Here is a 21,146-nt window from a genome sequence, read left to right as displayed (position 1 = left end):
TACCTCTGCCTTCTCTTCCTTCTGTAGGCAAGAACTCTATGCATTTTTCTGTGTTTCTGTGTTTCCCCAGTACAAGTACCCAGCACAGGGCTCATTATGCTGAGTTGTGGGCCAGCCTCAAAAACAGAGGTTAAGTGTTAGGAGATCTACTAAAAGAAAAAAGGAAAAAAATACAAATAAAACAACTAATACGCTTTCAGTTGATGCCAGAAAAGCATCTGATAAAGTTCACTATCCATTACTTTTTAATTTTTTTAGAGAGAGGACTCCCATGTTGCCCGGGCTGGCCTTTAACTTCTGGGCTTAAGGGATTCTCCTCCCTCAGCCTCCCAAGTAGCTGGGACTACAACTGTGCGCCACCATGCCCAGCCTCATTACTCCATTTTTTTTTTTTTTTTTGATGGAGTTTCGCTTTTGTTCCCCAGGCTGGAGTGCAATGACAGTGATCTTGGCTCACTGCAGTCTCTGCCTCCCGGGTTCAAGCAATTCTCCTGCCTCAGCCTCCTGAGTAGCTGGAATTACAGGTGGTTACCACCACACCTGGCTGATTTTTATATTTTTAGTAAAGACGGGATTTCATCATGTTGGCCAGACTAATCTTGAATTCCTGACCTCAGGTGATATGCCCACCTTGGCCTCCCAACTGCTGGGATTACAGGCGTGAGCCACTGGCCTCAGCCTCATTACTCTTAAAAATGTAGAGACTGAGGGATAGGCAGAGATTTCAACATGATAAGGAATATCTTCCATCAGCAGCTACTTTATCCGTTTTTTGTTTTGTTTTGTTTTATTTTGTTTTTGAGATGGAGTCTTGCTCTGTTGCCCAGGCTGGAGTGCAATGGTGCGATCTTGGCTCACTGCAACCTCTGCCTCTGGGTTCACGCAATTCTCCTGCCTCAGTCTCCCAAGTAGCTGGGACTACAGACGCGTGCCACCACGCCCGACTAATTTTTTGTATTTTTAGTAGAGACGGGGTTGCACCATGTTAGCCAAGATGGTCTCGATCTTCTGACCTTGTGATCCGCCTCAGCCTCCCAAAGTGCTGGGATTACATGAGCCACTGCACCCGCCCCTCCTGCCGTTTTTTTTTTTTTTTACTTGAGACAGGGTCTTGCTCTGTCACCCAGGCTGGAGTGCAGTGGCATGATTTAGCTCACTGCAACCTCCACCTCCTGTGCTCAAGTGATTCTCCCACCTCAGCCTCCTAAGTAGCTGGGACTATAGGTGCCAGCGAGCTATTTTTTTTTTTTTTTTTTGTAGAGATGGGGTTTCGCCATGTTTACCAGGCTCGTCTTGAATGCCTGACTTTAAGTGATCCCCCTCGGCCTCCCAAAGTGGTAGGATTATAGGCATGAGCAACCACACTCAGCCATTTTATCCTTAATAGTCAAACGCTTTAGTAGCATTTTCCAAAGTATGTTTGAGGAACACAAAATGCTCCTGGGTATTGCATCAAAAAAGCATTCCAGGGACAAATAACATCTAGAAAGCACTACTGCTCTAAGACACATGCCTTTTAATGTCGGTTGCAAGACAAGCATGCCTTCTCTCTCATTAGTACTGATGGTTATTCTAGATTCAAGCCAATGCAACAGGCTAGGAAAAAGAGGCAGGACCTAACTCTCAGATAAGAGGTTGCAAAATGAATGTTTTGAATGGATACAACTGTTGTCTTAGGGTTTCAAAGTAGACAAACTGAAAATTAATTAGAATAAGACAGTATGGCAGCCTGTTGCAAAATAAGTAGGCAAACACCATTGTTTTTCTATGCGTCAGTGGAAACCATTGGTGAATTTGATGGGAAGGAGCACCTCTGAAACCTGTGTGCTTGGGCGTCAACAAGCCAGTGACCTTATTTTCTGGTTAGCAACAAGAGTAACACCCGGACAGTTGAGGCGGCTGCCGGCGCCTCCTGGGCCCCCTGTGACCTGGACTCGCAGGAAATGGAGGGCAGCGGTGTAAGTGGTGTGATGCAGGATGTTCAGCATCTCTCATTGGGGTTATTCTGAGGACTCTTCCAGAATGTTTTGAACATATTTTTGCACCATTAAATCGTTATCACAGAGCCTGGAAGTCCATTATTTCAAACTCATCCTGGATGATGGATGTAACTTGAGGAGGGATGAACCATTGGTACATTCTCCAAGGGCAGGGCTCTCAGAAATTCCCTGTAGCTTTGTGGTCCCTTGCCGTGGCATCCCCCAGACCACTGTGTTGAGTGGGAGTGAGGGCAGTGTTTGGACGAGACCCCAATGAACAGAGCCTGGTTGTTGGAAGTAAATCTTTCGCTCCTGCGGGAAACCAGAGAACAGATACTGCTTCATCACTGCCGTCATTCATGCAAGCTTCATCACATTTCCCCAGTCATTATCCTGATCTTTCTCAAAGGCAATTCTTGCCTCTCTTTCTTTTTTTTTTTTTTTTTTTTTTTTTTTTTTTTGAGACGGAGTCTCGCTGTGTCGCCCAGGCTGGAGTGCAGTGGCCGGATCTCAGCTCACTGCAAGCTCCGCCTCCCGGGTTCATGCCATTCTCCTGCCTCAGCCTCCCGAGTAGCTGGGACAACAGGCGCCCGCCACCGCGCCCGTCTAGTTTTTTGTATTTTTTAGTAGAGACGGGGTTTCACCGTGTTAGCCAGGATGGTCTCGATCTCCTGACCTCGTGATCCGCCCGTCTCGGCCTCCCAAAGTGCTGGGATTACAGGCTTGAGCCACCGCGCCCGGCCTCTTGCCTCTCTTTCAATCAACAGAGAACCCTAGAGATAATTCAGTCTTTGAGGGATTGCTGAATCATTTAGCTGACTGAGGCTACCACGATGAAGCTTAAGTTCCAATATCATGAACCAGGCTGTTCTCGGAGGCCACGGAAAGGGCGGATGGATGTGTTTCTGCCAGATGTCCTTCAGGCTGAACCCATCATGCTGGCCATACTTCCTAAGTCATCCTCCCTCCTCCCTAGTTCTGTTTCTTTTCTCTCCTCAGTGTGGTTTTGCTACTTTTAATTTTCTGCCTTATTTTAACCATAGTGGTTTGCATGACCACCAGAGGGGTCAGTGCAGTTCTCCTAGGACAGAAGCCCTCTGGCTTTGTGACAGCTTTTTTCCTGAAGCTTCGTGGTCTGATCTGCAAGTTGGCCCTCTTCTAAATGGTGGGGGTTGTAGGCAGCCTGCTTGCCAGACTGGATTGTGGAGAATAGTAGGGCAAGAGTGACAGGTTAGTAAGGCAAGAGTTCCCAAGCTTACCCAAGGATATGCATCAATCCCTGCAGAACCCTTTGCAGGTCTATTCAACTCACTGAAGGGTCTGCTTGGTTTTTAGATCTTCTTTCTGATTCTTTAGGGATGTGAGGGTCACAGGACCCTACTTTTTTTTTTTTTTGAGACGGTGTCTTGCTCTGTCGCCTAGGCTGGAGTACAGTGGTGCAATCTTGGCTCACTGCAACCTCGGCCTCCCAGGTTCAAGCGATTTTCCTGCCTCAGCCTCCTGAGAGCTGGGGTTATAGGTGCGCACCACCACGCCCGGCTAATTTTTTCGTATTTTTAGTAGAGATGAGGTTTCACTATGTTGGTCAGGCTGGTCTTGAATTCCTGACCTGATGAGCCGCCTGCCTCGGCCTCCCAAAGTGTTGGGATTATAGGCGTGAGCCACCGCGCCCGGCCCCTAATGTGGTTTTAAAGAATGGATTTTAAAATTGTTTTGGACCGTACATTTTCTTTCTTTCCTTTTTTTTTTTTTTTTTTTTTGAGTTGGAGTCTTACTCTGTCACCCAGGCTGGAGTGCAGTGGCGTGATCTTGGCTCACTGCAACCTCTGCCTCCCAAGTTCGAGCGATTCTCCTGCCTAAGCCTCCTGAGTAGCTGGGATTACAGGCGCACACCACCGCGCCCAGCTAATTTTTGTATTTTTAATAGAGATGGGGTTTCACCATGTTGGTCAGGCTGGTCTCGAACTCCTGACCTCGTGATCTGCCTGCCTCGGCCTCCCAAAGTGCTGGGATTACAGGCGTGAGCCACCACACCTGGCCTGGACCATACATTTTCTTTGCATTCTGCTATTCCAAAAGAAATATTAAATATTGGCATTTTAAAACATAAAATAGTTATTAGAATTGAAATTTTTAAAACTCCTGTTAAATCTGTAACATCAACTTAAATGAACCATCATTTAATATGACTTGGATATGATGGAGTCTGCTTTTTTTTTTTTTTTTTTTTTTTGGAGACGGAGTCTCGCTCTGTCGCCCAGGCTGGAGTGCAGTGGCCGGATCTCAGCTCACTGCAAGCTCTGCCTCCCGGGTCTACGCCATTCTCCTGCCTCAGCCTCCCGAGTAGCTGGGACTATAGGCGCCTGCCACCTCGCCCAGCTAGTTTTTTGTATTTTTTAGTAGAGACGGGGTTTCACTGTGTTAGCCAGGATGGTCTCGATCTCCTGACCTCGTGATCCGCCCGTCTCGGCCTCCCAAAGTGCTGGGATTACAGGCTTGAGCCACCGCGCCCGGCCCTGAGTCTGCTTTTTGTACCCAGATATCAATTATTGATTTGTTTTTGTTTCTACCTAACTTCTTCCTTCTCTAACAATTCAAGACTCACAATTTTCTAGGATTCAAAGAACATTGTTTTTTGAGTGCTTTAGAATCATTTACTCATTCATTCTTTCACTTATTAAAAAACATTTAACATTTGCGAGGTTGAGGTGGGCAGATTCCTTGAGCCCAGGAGTTTGAGATCAACCTGGGCAACATGGCAAGACCTCATCTCTACAAAAAAATACAAAAATTAACGGGGCGTGGTGACACATGCCTGTAGTCCCAGCTATTCGGGAGGCTGAAGCAGGAGGATCAAGGGAGCCCAAGAGGTCGAGGCTGCAGTGAGCTGTGATCTCACCACTGTGCTCCAGCCTGGACTACAGAGCGAGACTCTGTCTCAAAAAAAAAATTTTTTTTAACAAAACACTGAAAAGGCTATGCATGACATTGTACCAGACATTAGCAAGATTCTGAAGATAAATTAGATACATTCCTTATGGAACTTACAAACTCATAGATTACAGTTAAGTAATAAAATATAAAGATCATGTATATATTAAATATTATTTGTGTAAGTAAGTAATGCATTATACTTGGTACCAAAATGAAAAGCAGCTACAGGCAAACATAAGACTTCTTGGCGCCCCTGTCTTCAATATCTTAGTTTTCCTTCCCAGAGACAGCAATGATTGCTAGTTTTGTGTGTGTGTCCTCTTTCAGAGAGATTCTCTCTATATATTAATATATATTACTTTTTTAATTTTTTTTTTTCTGAGACGGAGTCTTGCTCCGTTGCTCAGGTTGGAGTGCAGTGGTGTGATCTTGGCTCACTGCAGCTTCTGTCTCCTGGGTTCAAGCAATTCTCCTGCCTCAGTCTCCCAAGTAGCTGAAATTACAGGTGCACACCACCATGCCTGGCTAATTTTTTGTATTTTTATTTTTATTTTATTTTATTATTTTATTTTATTATTATTATTTTTTTGAGACAGAGTCTCCCTCTGTCGCCCAGGCTGGAGTGCAGTGGCACAGTCTTGGACTCACTGCAACCTCCGTCTCCCGGGTCCAAGCGATTCTCCTGCCTCAGCCTCCCGAGTAGCTGGGGTTACAGGCACCCGCCACCACGCCCGGCTAATTTTTTGTATTTTTAGTAGAGTTGGAGTTTCACCGTGTTAGCCAGGATGGTCTCAATCTCCTGACCTCATGATCCGCCTGATTCGGCCTCCCAAAGTGCTGGGATTACAGGTGTGAGCCACCGCACCAGGCCAATTTTTTGTATTTTTAGTAGAGATGGGGTTTTGCCATATTGGCCAGGCTGGTCTTGAACTCCTGACCTCAGGTGATCCACCCACCTTGGCCTCCCAAAGTGATGGGACTACAGTTGTGAGCCACCGTGCCCAGCCACTTTTTAAATTTTAAATTTAATTTTTTTTTTTTTTTTTGAGGCAGAATCTTGCTCTGTTGCCCAGGGTAGAGTGCGGTGGTGCGATCTCCACTCACTACAACCTCTGCCTCCTGGGTTCAAGCGATTCTTGTGCCTCAGCCTCCCAAGTAGCTGGGATTACAGGAATGCATCCCCCACACCTGGCTAATTTTTGTATTTTTTAGTAGAGCCAGGGTTTTGCCATGTTGGCTAGACTGGTATCCCACTCCTGGCCTCAAGTGATCTGCCTGTCTCGGCCTCCCAAAGTGCTGGGATTATAGGCAGGAGCCAACGCTCCCGGCCTAAAAATTTAATTTTATTTTATTTTTTCTTTAGAGAGAGGGTTTGCTCTGTTACCCAAGGTAGAGAGCAGTGATGTGATCATAGCTCACTGCAGCCTCGAACTCCTGGGCTCAAGCAGTCCTCCTGCCTCAGCCTCTTGAGTAGCTGGGACTATTGTCATGTGCTGCTGCACCTGGTTAATTTTTTTTACTTTTGTGGACATGGAGTCTTGCTATGTTGCCCAGGCTGGTCTCAAACTCCTGGCTTCAAGCAGTCCTCTCACCTCGGCCTCCTAGAGTGTTGGGATTATAGGCGTGATCAACCTTGCCTGGCCTATATTACTTAAAAATAAAGCTAAATACAAATGACTGCTTATTGTTGTGCATCTTTTTTTTTGACTTTACAATACATAAATCCTGCAAATGGTTCTCTGTTGGCTCATGTAGTGTTGCTCAGTTCTTGTAATGGTGGGCTTAGTATTCTGCTCATGGATGGACCATCATGTGTTAAACCAGGTCCCTGTTGATGGGGTTTTAGATTGTAATAGCAGAAGGTGGGAAGCAAACAGTGCTGTAGCAAGCATCTCGATAAGTAGGTTTTCATGCAAATATACTCTCATGTCTGTAGAATAAATTTCCAGAAGTAGTATTGCTGGGTCAAGGAGTGTTTTTCTTTTATTTTTGTTAGCAATTGCTAAATTGCTCTCCATAAAGGTAGTACCAATTTACACTCCCACTTACAATGTGTGACTGTGAGGCAGTGGTTTTCAACCTCAAAACCCCAGGCAAGGAAGAGCTTTTAAGTAAAATAAAAATCTGGAGAAAACTCCTTCTGTGTGAGAGCCTTTTCTACCGCAAAGGGCAGGCTGTAGGGTAGTTCCTGGCATAGCCAGTTAAGACTGTTCATTCCCATTAGCTGCCAACTTGCACATCACTGAAGGGCTCTTGGGTTTTTGGATTCCTGTAGTCAGGTTGTGGTCTGGAAGGTTCATTCCTGGTAAAGGGTGGGGGCAGCAGCTGCCTTGCCCCTCCTCTGTCAACTTGTTTATCACCAAGTATCTAAGAAACACCAGAAGCTTACCTTCAGGGAGGTTATGTTTTTGGGGGAGCTCAGATGTGACCAGGAGGCCTGTCAACAGGCTTGTGATTTGGATTTCCCACATCTGTAAGTTGATGTCATTTCTTTCTTTCTTTTTTTTTTTTTTTGGAGACGGAATCTTGCTCCGTCGCCCAGGTTGGAGTGCAATGATATGATCTTGGCTCACTGCAGCCTCTCCCTCCCAGGTTCAAGCGATTCTTCTGCCTCTGCCTCCTGAGTAGTTGAGATTACAGGCATGAGCCATCACGCCTGGCTAATTTTTGTATTTTTAGTAGAGACCGAGTTTCACCATGTTGGCCAGGCTGGTCTCAAACTCCTGACCTCAGATGATCTGCCCGCCTCAGCCTCCTAAAGTGCTGGGATTACAGGCGTGAGCCACCGTGCCAGGCCAATTGACATCATCTCTAAAGAGGTTCCCCAGGGAGCTGGGGGCAGGAGGAATGGAGAGTTAGTATTTGATAGGTACAAAGTTCAGTTTGGGAAGATGAAGAAGTTCTGGAGGTAGATGGCAGTGATGATTGTGCAACATTGTGAATGTCCTTCAAACCATTGAACTGTACACTTAAAAATGGTTGACATGTTAGCTGGGCATGGTGGCGTGTGCCTGTAGTCCCAACTATGATACTTGTGCGGCTGAGGTGGGAGAATCACTTGGGCCTGGGAGGCAGAGGTTGCAGTGAGCCAAGATCATGCCACTACACTCCAGCCTGGGTGACAGAGCAAAACCTTGTTTCAAAAACAAACAAATGGAAGGTTGACATGGGCTGGGCATGGTAGTCCAAGCCTGTAATCTCAGTGACTCAGGAGGCAGAGGTGGGAGGATTGCTTGAGGCCAGGAGTTAGAGACCACCCTGGACAACATAGACCTTTTCTCTACAAAAAAAAAAAATTTGTTAAAGTCAGATGTAGTGGTGCGTGCTTGTAGTCCCACCTACTCAGGAGGCTGAGGCAGGAGGTTTGTTTGAGCCAGGAATTCAAGGTTGCAATGACCGGTAATCATGCCCCTGCACTCCAGCCTGGGAGACAGAGTGAGACCCTGTCTCAAAAATAAATAAATAAAAATAAAAAAGTTAATATGGTAATTGTTATTTTATGCGTATTTAACTACAAACACAAAAAAGGTATGATTCACTGTAGCTATCATCTCATGAACAAAAGGAACACTAAGAAGTAGGAAAGATCTAAGAATAAAGAAACTAAATGGAGCTTTTTTAGTTTTGTTCTTTTGTTTTGACACATGGTCTTGTTCTGTTGCCCAGGCTGGAGGGCATGATCATGTCCTACTGCAGCCTCAAACTTCTGGGTTCGAGAGATCCTTCTATCTCAGCCTCGTAAAGTGTTGAGATCGCAGGTGTGAGCCACCATGCCCCGCCTAATTGTAGCTCTTTGAACAGCTTGGCCCGTTAGCCATGTTCTCATTTCTCCTTGAACTGGTGAGAGCTTGGCCAGGCCTGGCGCTGACCTGCTCACTGGGGTTTGGGAGTCAGCAGAGAGGCCTCTGAGGGCTGGAGCCAGAGTCAGCTCCCCAAAGAAGGAGCCTGGGCTGGGCCTGGAGAAGCTGTGTGTTCTGAGAAAAGATTCTGTTCTCTAACTTGGGAGACCTGGGGCTGTCTCATTTCTCTGTTTTTAAACAAGAAGTGTGTCCCTGGCCTGCTGCCGGATGTTTTGGAGGCTGGTTCAAGTGAAGCACCCAGTGATCTGGGTGTGGTCTTCGTTATGATTTTCCAGTTTCCCCAGGGCTCAGATAACTTTTGCAAAAAGAGCAGGTGAGCAGAGCAGATGTTTGTTTAGAATGACATGGTGGCTCAGAGTAGGTGCTCAAAGAGGTTGTCTCTGCTGGGGCTCTGGGGTCTGACCGGCAGGGAGGAGCTTTGCAGAGGTATTGCTTGGCCTCTGCACAGCCATCCTGCCTCACTAAGGTGCTAGGTGTTGTACCAGCAAAGGTCATCATCCCAGACTGTAATTACTTTCAGTAAACACGTGCCACTAAATCTCAGTGCCTTTAGAGGGTGTGGATGTGAGCTCACTCTCACTGGCCAGGGTGTGACTAACAGTGAATTAGCTTTATGCTACATCTGACTGAGGGCTCTGACTCTTCCATAATCCACTCTCCATATGAGAGGTCTGTGGTCATCACTCTACTTGCAGAGAGAGAGGCACTAGTCCTATAGAAGACCAGGGAACCCCTATTGCACTCTTGACCAGAAGGAGGCTGCTGCCCTGAGCCAGTGCCTGCCAGCCAACCTGTGACTATTAGACCAGGATGCTGCTTAGACCCCTGTTGTCTTACCCCTCCTTTCACAGCCAAAACATAGATTCCAGGAGGTGAGGGGCTGTCCAAGCTCACAGCCAGTTGGAGTCAGAACTGGCTCTTGAACCCAGTCCGCGAACTCAGGTCCTGAATGCTGTGGTTGGGACATTTTAAATCTTAGAGGATGTTAGTTATTAGGTGACCTTAAATCTGCGGGTTCATATTTGACAAAACCAAAGCCAGGCCTTTGCTGCAGGTGTGCCCTCAGAAGGCCCTTGTCAGCTGTGCAGCAAAACCCTGGCAGGCCATGTAGACACCTGTGATGAGTTTCCCTTTGACTCACCGGTTGTCAAGTAGGTAACATGACTTCACCATATTCACAGGACAGTATGGTTGCTGAGCTGACACAGCCTCCTCACGTGGGTGGCAAGCGTATGCTTCCCATTAAGAAAATTGCTACTTTTGAACAGGCTCCCAACAGAACTTTTTCTCGCTTACTAAAAGTAAGAAAATAATAATAAAACAAGCCACCCAACACCCCAAACTCAAAAAAAAAAAAAAAAAGAAATATTTAACATCGACCCAGAAAAAAACCTCTGTATTCAGCTGGGTATTAGTGCTCATGGAGCCACATGGATAGAACAAAGAAATTCTCATTTAGGTGCGATTATGATCACCATCCTCTATCCTTCTAGAGATAGAGCACAACCTTTAGTTGTGCTACCTAATCCTTGTCCCTACCTCCCGAGTGTGCCAAAGCTTAGGCAGAAGCTGCTTCAAACACAAATGAACTGTGCTGAATTTTCCTCTGAGAATTCTCAGCGGTCCCAGGAGATCACTGGAGAAATCCCCCAGGTGGCCACAGAATCAGAGCTGTCTTGCTGCGTTAAGTCTTGTTGGAGCACTTGAGTCCTGAAGAGGCCCTTGATAAAGGGAATAGTTAGACTATTGTCATCATTGCTGAGCCCAGATAGATCTGGGAGTAGGAGTTGGAGATCTCTGCCCCTGACCTGGAGGTGACTGAAGCTGACAGCATGGGCACAGGCCACAGGGACACAGCTGAGTGACACTGTTTCACATCCCTGCAGCCTGGCCTCCATCAGCACTAAGGCACAGCATTTGCGGAAGGGCCATGTGTTCGACAATACTTACCGCATCCAGTAGCCAGATGGTCTAAACAACCCATCAGTGGTATGGTATGTAAATATTTTCCATCATTATCATGGTGCTGCCATATTGACATTAACGAGGATGAAGAATTACTCTGAGGAGCTCTCCATTAAGAGCCAGTCAGGCCGCAGGCGGGGCTGCAAAGCTGTCCCTACACCCTGGAGGCTGACAGCTTTCCAGGCTAGCTTGGTTTCCTCTTGCTGCCTCCTGCCCAGGCACAAATTGCCTCACACACTGGCCCCGTGGACATTCCCCTCAGAGCTCTTCCCAAGCACAACGTTTGTTTCGCATCATGAACTAATATGTTTTCCACTATTGGGAAGAGCTTTGTGACCCAGCATATTTCCCTCTTTGCTTTGCCTACCAGGAAGCACACAGGTAAGATTTTTACTTATTTGCTTTTAGATTGTTCTCAATTTGGAACCTTGATAGAGATTTTCTCCCTCCTATTTGGTTGCTTTCTTTCTTTGCTCATCTCATGTTTGGTGGGAAAATGTGATGAGTCTATGTTGTAAGGTTTTTGGAAGCAGGCAGTATGAATAGAGCTTTAACAGGTTCCCATCATGATTGCAGAGTACAGAACTGGTCTGTATCCAATCTCCCTGAACAATCACCTAGACTGGTAGTTCTAAGAAGGCTAAGATTAGACCTCAGCCTAATTCTCTTATGTATCTCCTACATATCTGACACTTAGTATCAATTTGGTGAATGTATTAGTTAAGTAATGCTTACTGCTAGACAATCCTCTAGTCTCAGTGGCTTATCACAATAAAGGCTTATCCCCACTCTTGTCTTAGATGAATTTCATGCTCTATGAGTGACCTCCATGTGGTGAATTGGGGACCCAGGATCCTTTCATACTGTGGCTCTCCCATCCCCTGGGGCTCCCCTGGAGTTCTCCAGTGAATCTGTGCAGTCAGCTGACTGGTAAGCAGAGAAAGAGGGAGCATAGGAGATTGCGTGGGGCATTCTGGGGGCCAGGCTTTGAAGTGGTGGACCTCCCCTACTCATATAACTAGTCCCATAGCCTCACCTAGAGTCCAGGGGGCTAAACATGTGATTTAGGAAGAGGAAATTGGACCAAGCCAGAGTCTGCCACAGTGAGATATTGAACAATGAATGAACAAATCCATGAAGGACACAGAGAGCAGAGCAGGGCTCCAGGAGCACACATGTGAAGAGCCCAGTGAGCACATGTGTCTGCCTTGTAAACCTAGATGCAAGTCACTGGACTTGGTGCAGGGCTTTGGATTATAGGCCAGCATTTCCTTCTGTCCAAATCATAGGATTGTAGAATGTTGGAGCCGAACTGAGAGTGCCCTTTCAGAGATCACCACGCCCAGCCTCCTTACACTACAGATGAGGAAACAGAGGCCCAGTGAGCAGAGCTGACTCACCCAGAGTCAGCAGCCGGAACTCTGGTCTCAATCCCATGCCAATGATCACTTCACTTCTCTCAGGGAATCCCATCCATATCTCTGTCCACAATGTGCAAACCCCTGCTCTGCACAGAGAGATGGAGAGTCATGTAATTAAGTGACAGCTTGAGTTGATCATCTGATGGCCTGCTTACTCCATAGGATCATTGGAGAAATTCCCCAGCCTCACAACAGCTGTTTGAAACTCAGCACCGGCTTCATTTCAGCATTCACTCCATTGGGATATTGGGAGTGGAAGACTACTCTTCCTAAGACTCATTTAAGCACTAGTATCTCTCAGCGACTCTCATATGTGAGGATGCAAAAGGTCTTCATGAGTCTTATGATAGGAATAGAAATTCCTGCAAACCCGCTAGAGAGCTTGGCCACCGTCAGTTACCTATTGCTGCTTAACAGAGTGCGTCTAAACATAGTGATGCAAAACACTAGCCATTTTATTTATTTGCTCACAATGTGGCAATTTGGGCAGGGCCCAGTGGTAAGCTTAGCTCATCCCTGCGCCACTGGTGTCAGCTGGAACAACTTGACTACTTGAGGTGGAGGACCCATTGACAAGGTGGCTGGCTGCACTCCTGTGGCTGGTGAGGTGGTACTGGTGTTGGCTGTATCTGCTAGGGCTGCTGACTGGGACATCTGTTCCCCTCCTCATCACCCCTTGGGTGAGGTACAGGTGGTTGGCTTCTTACCTGGCTTCAGCTTCCCTAGAGTTCAAATGCAGAAGCATCCAGGCCACCACCACCACTTCATTCTCCTCACCCCTCCCCCTGCCCTTTTTTTTTTTTTTTTTTTAAAACAAGGTCTTGCCCTGTCACCAGGCTAGAGTGCAGTGGCATCATCATGGCTCACTGCAGCCTCAACCTCTTGGGCTCAATGAATTATCCTGCTTCAGCCTCCTGAGTAGCTGAGACGCGGTAGTGTGCCACTGCACCTGGTTAAATTTTGTATTTTTTGTAGAGATGGGCTTTCTCTATGTTGCCCAGGCTGGTCTTGGACTCCTGCCCTTAATTGATCCTCTTACCTTGGCCTCCCGAAGCACTGGGACTACACATGTGAACCACCACTCCTGGCCAGAATGTCTGTCCTTTTTAAGGCTAACATTCCATTGTGTGGATAGACTACATTTTTTATCTGTTCATCTGTTTGTGGATGCCTGGATTGTGCCTACCTTTTGGCTATTGTGAACATTGCTGCTGTGAACATTGGTGCACAAATACCTGTTTGCATCCTGCTTTCAATTCTTAGCCAGGCCTCCCTAAGCTTAGAGGTACAAATCTGGCACAGTGTTACTTCCACCGCATACTGTTGGTTAAAACAGGCCACAAGGCCAGGCTAGATTAAAAGGGAGGGGACTCCACGAGGGCATGGCTCATTGAAAGCCATCAAAGTAACAGTCCTTGACAACCACCCTGGGAAAAGATCTTTGCAGACCCACTCATACAAACCCTTCCAAAGCCTGGCTGTGCTGCTGGATGCCCCTGGAATATCCAGGTTCCCATGGCCCAAGCAAGGTCCTACTGGAGCCACTCAAGCCAGATCCCAACTGTTCCCTCCCTTGGAGAAGGCTGCACGCTTGTGCTGTGTTTTGTATTGCTGATGGTGGTGCCTCCTATTACATAATCTGTTATTTTGCACTGCACAAGGCCCTGGTTACTTGTCAAAAGTTTCTAAAAGCCAGCTGTATCAGCTCCAGGCAACTGGGGGTGCTGCCTCTCCCTCATAGTATTAGTCACTCTGTACTTAGCTAAATTTAACTTTTTATCATCCAAATGATATTTTTGTGGGCTTGGGATTTTACATAATGCTACCAACTGCTGCAGGCTAAGAATTTCTCCTCTTTGTTATGCGCGCGTGTGTGTGTGTATGTGTGTGTATGTGTGTGCGTGTGTGTTGGGTTTTTTCCCTCCATCAACTTCTGCACAATTAAGCAAGGCTTGTTCCGTTTCTCTTCCCTTGCTCTGCTTTCCCAGGTCTGGGTTTGGTTCTTTGGGCTCTGCTTTTGCCACTTGCCAGCAGAGAGAAAAATCACTCCTAACAGCCTTTTAATGGCCCTGCAAATGCTTCCGCCTTCACTGGAGGTCTCTCCACTTTGAAGGTCTCTGAGGGTTTCCCTGCTGCCTCCAATAATCTGGGCTTCTGAAAGAGAAGCTCAGCTCTGGAGTAGAGTGTTTGTTGAAGAAGCTGGAAGGGAGGCGGAGTAGGGTCATGAAATAAGAAATCCAGCCAGCCAGCCTGCCCAAGGCATGGGGTCCATGATGCCAGCTCCTCCTCTCGGCCTGTGGGAGGGTGGGTGATGGTGGAAGCTTCAGAGCTGTTCTTGGGAGAACACAGGAAGGTGGGCCGGTGAGAGGATGGAGACCTAGCCTCAGAAGGGCCTGGAGCAGCACGCAGGGAGCTGGAGACACATCTCAGCCACCTGACTTTCCCTGAGTCCCCGCTGCTCAGAGGCTGTAGCACTCCTGTCCCTCACGCAGGGATCTCGGGTCTACACCATAACTGTGCCTGGGAGGTGCCTCCCTTCATTTTCCTGAGGAGAAAGCTGAAGGTCAGCTCAGTGAGGTGAAGCAGCAGTAGTAATCACAGCAGTAGCAAAACACCGAGCACTTACTGTGTGCCAGGCATGGTGCTAAGCACTTGCTTTTGTTAGCTCATTGACTCTTCAGACATTCTATGAATTAGGTACCAGTATCCACTCTCTTTTTTAAATAGAGAAACCAAGTCCCAGAGAGGTTAAGCAGCTTGCTTGAGTGAGGCCTCATAACTGTGAAATGGAGGGCCACATTTCAGAACCCATCTACCTCCAGGACTCCTCTTGCCACCCACTTCTGTGGACTCTTCTAGGCTACATGGCTTTCCAAGGGGCACACTGGGACAAAGGGGAGAGATGGCACTTGGACTGTGCTCATTTCCTGGCGTTACTGGGCTGATTCCAGCCTGATTCCGGCCTGATCTAGTTGCCAAGTTCCTCCCATGCAAGCTGTCTTTAAAATAAAGCAGGGTGTATATGTATAGGCGGTCTCTGGGAGGATTAGCCAGAAACTGGAATTTGCCTCTGGGCAGGGAACTGAGTGCTGGGGAACAGGGACAAGAGAGAAACTTACTCTCACCCTCTACCCATTTTATCCTTTTGAGTTTTGAAAGGTTTCAAAATACAGATGCATTCCTTGTCTTAAATTAAGTGATGTTATCTTATTAAAAAATAGGAACAACTAGGTATATACCCAAAATAATTGAAAACAAATGTTCACACAAAAATTTGTACAGCAGTGTTCACAGTAGCATTTATTCGCAATAACCAAAAGGTGGAACCAACCCAGATGTCCTTTGATGGATGAATGGATAAACAAGGTGTAGTGTATATAATAGAATGTTACTCCGTCGTAAAAAGAAATGAAGTACCAACACATGCTATAACATTGGTGAACCTCAAAAACATTATGCTAAATGAAGGATGCCAGACACAAAAGGATACATATTATATGATCCCATTTATGTGAAGTGTCTAGAATAGGCAAACCCATAGAGGCAGAAAGATTAGTGGTTGCCAGGGGCAGGGAGGAGGGGAGGATGGGAAGTGACTACTTATGGGTACAAGCTTTCTTTCTGGGGTGATGAAAATGTTCTGGTATCAGATAGTGGTGATGGTTGTACAACACTGTAAGTAGATTAATAACCATTGACCTATATACTTTGAAAGGGTGGGGTTTTGTTGGGTTTATAGATGGTCTTGCTGCGTCACTCAGGCTGGAGTGCAGTGGTGTGATCACAGTTCACTGTGGCCTTGATCTCCCAGACTCAAGTTATCCTCCCAACTCAGCCTCCTGAGTAACTGGAATTACAGGCATGTGCCACCACACCCAGCTAATTTATGAATTTTTCTAAAGATGGGGGGTCTCACTATGTTGCCCAGGCTTGTCTTGAACTCCTGAGCTCAAATGATCCTCCTGCCTCAGCCTCTCTAAGTGCTGGATTACAAGCATGAGCCATGGCACCTGGCTAAAAGGGCGGGTTTTATGGTGTGTGAATTATATCTAAATTGAAAAAAGTTAGGAACCATGCCTCCAGATGGAGTCAAAGGCCATGGTCTGTTGTCAGCACTCTGGACAGTTTGCCGTGGTGTCACCTACCATACGTATGGGTCTCTCTCTACCCATTCTTTAGCCACCTGCCTCACGGTCGCCATGTCAACGGAGGCTGGAGACAGCAGTGTTTAACTTCGGCAGCACTACCCACTCATTTGGAACTTACACTTTCCACAAGGGCCAGCCTGAGACGTGTGGACATCTGGGCAGGCTAGTAGCTGGCACCCCATCAAACTGGTATTCTTTAAGTGTTTGTTTGACATTTATTTAGTGGGGATGAGGAGAGACTGATATTCTATTAATAGGAATCATATAGAGAAACAGATTCACTTGCTAATTCACTTCCATGGACTGAAACAGAGTCAGGGATCTGAAAAATTTTGAGGAAAGCCATTCTGACTTCTGTTGTTCTTGTCTCCTAAGGTATATTTTTGTTTTGTTTTTCTTTCCCCTGCAGTTTTCCAAATCATTCAACAAGTATATTGAAGATTTAGGCCAGGCACGGTGGCTCACACCTGTAATCCCAGCACTTTGGGAGGCTGAGGTGGGTGGATCACGAGGTCAGGAGATAAAGACCATCCTGGCTAACATGGTGAAACCCCATCTCTGCTAAAAAATACAAAAAGAATTAGCTGAGCATGGTGGTGGGTACCTGTAGTCCCAGCTACTCGGGAGGTTGAGGCAGGAGAATGGTGTGAACCCGGGAGGTGGAGCTTGCAGTAAGCTGAGATCGCGCCACTGCACTCCAGCCTGGGTGACAAGAGTGAGACTCCGTCTCAAAAAAAAAAAAAAAAAAAGTGTATTGAAGATTTAGATTTAAAACTTAAAGGAATGAAATGACATTTGTTCCTGGGAAATAGCAACACGATGTATTATTTGATCTTGGATGCACTGCTCCCCTCCAGGACTGTGACTACACATGTATGGAACGTACATTACACACAACAAACCCCAGCAAGGAATTATGTTTTGTTGTGACTTTCCATGTCCCCTTAGGGCAGTGGACAGGTTCACTGTTTACCATTTATGTGAGGGGTCACTGGAGGAAAACTGAGTTAGCCAGCAGCACATTTTAATTTCTTTCCAGGGATGTTTTGAGCCCCCTGCCCCTAGAGGTCTGTTCCCCAAATAGCTGCCTACTGGGTTGGCTCCTTAGCCTGACCCTGCATTCACTTTTTTCACTTTTAATACTTTTAGTCAGAAACATAATTCCCTTCAGTGCCTCTCTTTGCATTCCGAGAGTGCTTTTTTCTCATAGCCCCTGTGGATCTGATTCTGCGAGGTGTGAGTCACCACTGCCCTTCTCACCTGCCGAGAAGCATTGTGGTGGGCTGGAGCAGGGCTGGACTACCAAATCTGGCTCGCCATTGATGGGTGTGTTACCACGGCAAACCCTCAACCCTCTCAACAGCTTTCCTCACCTCAAACATGGGGAGACTTCAGAGCTGCTGGCCTCAGCTGTGGCCTACGGTGGCTTGTAGAGGCTTGGCTGGAAGGCCAGCTTGCTCATGGTCACTGGGAGGGCTGGGACCTGCATCCACCCTGCTGCGGGTGCGTGGGTTGTTTCATTTGTTCTGGGGGTCGAGGGTGTATGTGGGTGTGTACATGTAGCCATGAAGACAAGGGGCTGGGGCAAGACAGCGATGGAGCCTCAGTCCCACAGAGGAGCCCGCACGGGGGTGGGCATGCAGGACGCAGTGGCGGTGGCGGGGTTGGGTGTGTGAAGAGCCGCCCGCTCCCTGCAGCCACACCTCCCACTGCTGTGCATTGCTAGCTATCTTCACACCTCCCCAATTCCACTCTTCCTCCTCTGACTCTTACTGTCTGGCCACTCACTTGGCAGTTGATGACTTTGCCATCCCCAGCCACCATTCCATTTCCCTTTGTTTGGGACATGCTTGCCCCTAGCGGGCATGGACTGGTGTCTGAGGAGACCCCCACCATGCCTGTCCTCAGCTCTTAAAGCAGGGTTGCCCTGGAATTGGGCATCAGTTCCTGAAACACTCCCAGCTTCCATAACCAGCAGACAAGTGGCCTCTCTGTCATGGTCATTGGAGAGCCCTGTAGGCTGCTACCTGCTCTCTAGGCCCCGGGTCAGGAGGCTTGTATGTGTGTCAGGCAAACAAGAATGTGTGTTGAGCTGCGAGGTGGGCTACCCGCCTTGTCTGTGGTCCCTGTAGGAGCCCTGGGTTGGGTGGTGGCTTCAGTGGTACCTGTGAAGACTGTTGTCTCTGAGGCTGTTGGACCTGAGACTCTTTGGAAGTCCGTTTCTCCAGTTTTTTTCATTTTGTTTTGAATGCTTGTCTCTGGCCTCTGTGTAATCAGATCACACGCTGCCCAGCTGGAGGGGCTTGCTGGAAGGCTGGAAGCCATTTGCATCACCCCACAATATGACCACACCCCTGCCCCGGCATCAGGATGCCATCCTCTCGGACTATGTCTCCCTCTCTTCTTCCTGCATTATCTCATTTTCCAGCCTCCCCTCTGTGGTCTGAAGTCCTCCAATCCCAGTGGAGTTCACGAGTGAAAATCAAGGTTTGAGACAGAGCTCCAAGGGGCTTCTGAAATAAGATGACTTATGGTGTGTGCTGGTAGTCTCAGTTCCCGCTCCCTGAGCAGTTTTCCTAAGTAGAAGGGGTGCCGGGCAATATTGGGGTATATCTGTCGCCAATACTGAGTTAGGAACTTGCCTCCTAAATGGTCCTGGACTGGGTCCCTTTGTAAAATGGAGACACCTTTAGTCAGATGTCCCCTGTTCAACCCTGTTGGTCCATCGGCATTGTGAGTCTCCCAGTTGGATTGGTGTGGAGTGATCAGAGTCCAGGTGTCTCACCTCCTCTCCCGTTGTGCTTCTCCCTGCAGAATGCTGGCACGTGTGTCCTGGTCCTTGACACCCTTCTGTGAGCCTAGGGACCCATTTCTCCTCCTGTGACAGGGACATCAGTGGAACCGTCTCAGACCCACAGGTAAAGCCGTCCACCTGTGCAGTAGCACCCAACTTCCCAGAGCTGAGGCCCTGCAGGCCACCCTAGCCTTTGGAGTTTGAGGGTACAGAGACTTTATTGCTGTTTCCTTTTTCCCCTAAAAACCGGACTGTTGTTGGGCGCAGTGGTTCACACCTATAATCCCAGCACTTTGGGAAGCTGAGGGAGGAGGATCACTGGAGACCAGGATTTCAAGACCAGCCTGGGCAACATAGTGAGACTGCATCTCTACAAAAAAAAAAAAAAAAAAAAAATTTACTGGGTGAGGTGCCACATGCCTATAGTCCCAGCTGCTGGGGAGGCTGATGTGGGACGATCACTTGAGCCCAGGAGTTCGAGGCTGCAGTAAGCCATAGTCGCACTATTTCACTCCAGCCTAAGTAACACACTGAGACCGCGTCTCTTAAAAAAACACTAAAAACCTGACTTTATCTGATTAATGTGGGGTAGATTGTATTTATTGATTATGCTTTTGCAAATATTGACTTCTCTTCACTAAATAGGAAAGACCGATGTTTTGCCTCTGGTAGCTTTCGATTCCAAATACGATAAAAACTCCTTGGGTCAGCCTTTGAGTCCCCAACGGCTGCTAGTCTCCTGTTTATAGAACACCCCAGGGTGGCTCTTTTCTGTTTGCTGTTGAGGCTTAGCCTGACCTGCTCTGCCCTTAGTACATGGAACAGGACAGGCAGGAGTTTTGCTTCTTCTGTGCCTTGGCTGGGAAGCTCAGGTTCTGGCTACTCCCTGGCTTTGGCAGAGAGCAGAGGCTGGGCTGCTGCCTTGCTCAGCTGCCCACAAGTCATGGTCAGTGGCCCAGAAACAAGCATGAGTGTGTTTTTTAATGCACCATCCCTCTGGATGCACAGTGAGAAACCAAGGCTGAGTGGAGGGCAGGCCTGAGCCTCTGTCTTGAGTCTCAGGGAGTGCCAGGTCTAGAGATTGAAAGGCCCGGGCCGGGCGCGGTGGCTCACGCCTGTAATCCCAGCACTTTGGGAGGCCGAGGCGGGCGGATCACAAGGTCAGGAGATCGAGACCACGGTGAAACCCCGTCTCTACTAAAAATACAAAAAATTAGCCGGGCGCGGTTGTGGGCGCCTGTAGTCCCAGCTACTCGGGAGGCTGAGGCAGGAGAATGGCGTGAACCCGGGAGGCGGAGCTTGCAGTGAGCCGAGATCGTGCCACTGCACTCCAGCCTGGGCGACAGAGCGAGACTCCGTCTCAAAAAAAAAAAAAAAAAAAAAAAAAAAAAAAGAGAGATTGAAAGGCCCAGGGAGATGCAGTCTCTCCCCTCCCACCCCCAGCTGACAGCAGGAGCCCCTGGCCTCCCAAGCTTCTTTCCATTTCGTATTTCTGAGTCTCAGGCACAAACCCTGGCTTTGGCCTCATTTTCTATGCCAAGGCCTTTGTTGGGTGGAACAGGAGGTAAAGTGATTTTTCCTTCTTTTTTTCTAAATTTTGATGAATCCTTCTCCCTGTGCACTCATTGGCTAGTTTCAGCTTTGGAGGCACGGAGGATGGATGTTCCATCAAGGGAAGCTAGCAAAGCCAAGTTGAGGATGCTGGTGGGGATTAATGGTTTAATGTACCCAGCCCCTGCTGCATGGGGCTAAGTCCCACAGTAACCATGAGCTGTGCCTGTTAGGGTCCCTTTTTACACAGGAAGCCGAGGCTCAGAGATGGCAGATATCAGCTCCAGGTTGCACAGCTAGTCAGTAGTGGGATTGGGATTGGACCGAGTCTTGACTTGGAAGCACATGGCATGGTTTTCCAAATTTGGCCCGTGACTCACAGGGCCCTTGGTTCAGCCCAGGCTCAACCGTCACTTGCTGTCTGATCTCAGGTAAGTCCCCTCCTTTCTCCAGGTGCCCTCATCCTCTCTGGGAAGACGGGGCACATTGTGATG

The 21,146-nt window shown here is 47.8% G+C and overlaps 1 protein-coding gene across 1 annotated transcript in view; it reads left to right on the top strand.

Annotated features, from left to right (window-relative positions):
- Window positions 1–19,225, top strand: part of LOC144332671 (uncharacterized) — a 42,651-nt gene extending 23,426 nt beyond the window's left edge. Inside the window, exon 4 of the mRNA XM_077953108.1 lies at window positions 19,122–19,225. The gene's annotated coding sequence lies outside the window, so the exon portion shown is untranslated. The remainder of the gene's footprint in view (window positions 1–19,121) is intronic.
- The last annotated feature ends 1,921 nt before the right edge of the window (window positions 19,226–21,146 follow it).

The sequence above is a fragment of the Macaca mulatta genome, chromosome 11, assembly GCF_049350105.2.
Source record: "Macaca mulatta isolate MMU2019108-1 chromosome 11, T2T-MMU8v2.0, whole genome shotgun sequence".
Lineage (NCBI taxonomy): Eukaryota > Metazoa > Chordata > Mammalia > Primates > Cercopithecidae > Macaca > Macaca mulatta.
The sequence above is the reverse complement of the archived record's forward strand: the minus strand, read 5'-3'. Positions and strand labels throughout refer to the sequence as shown.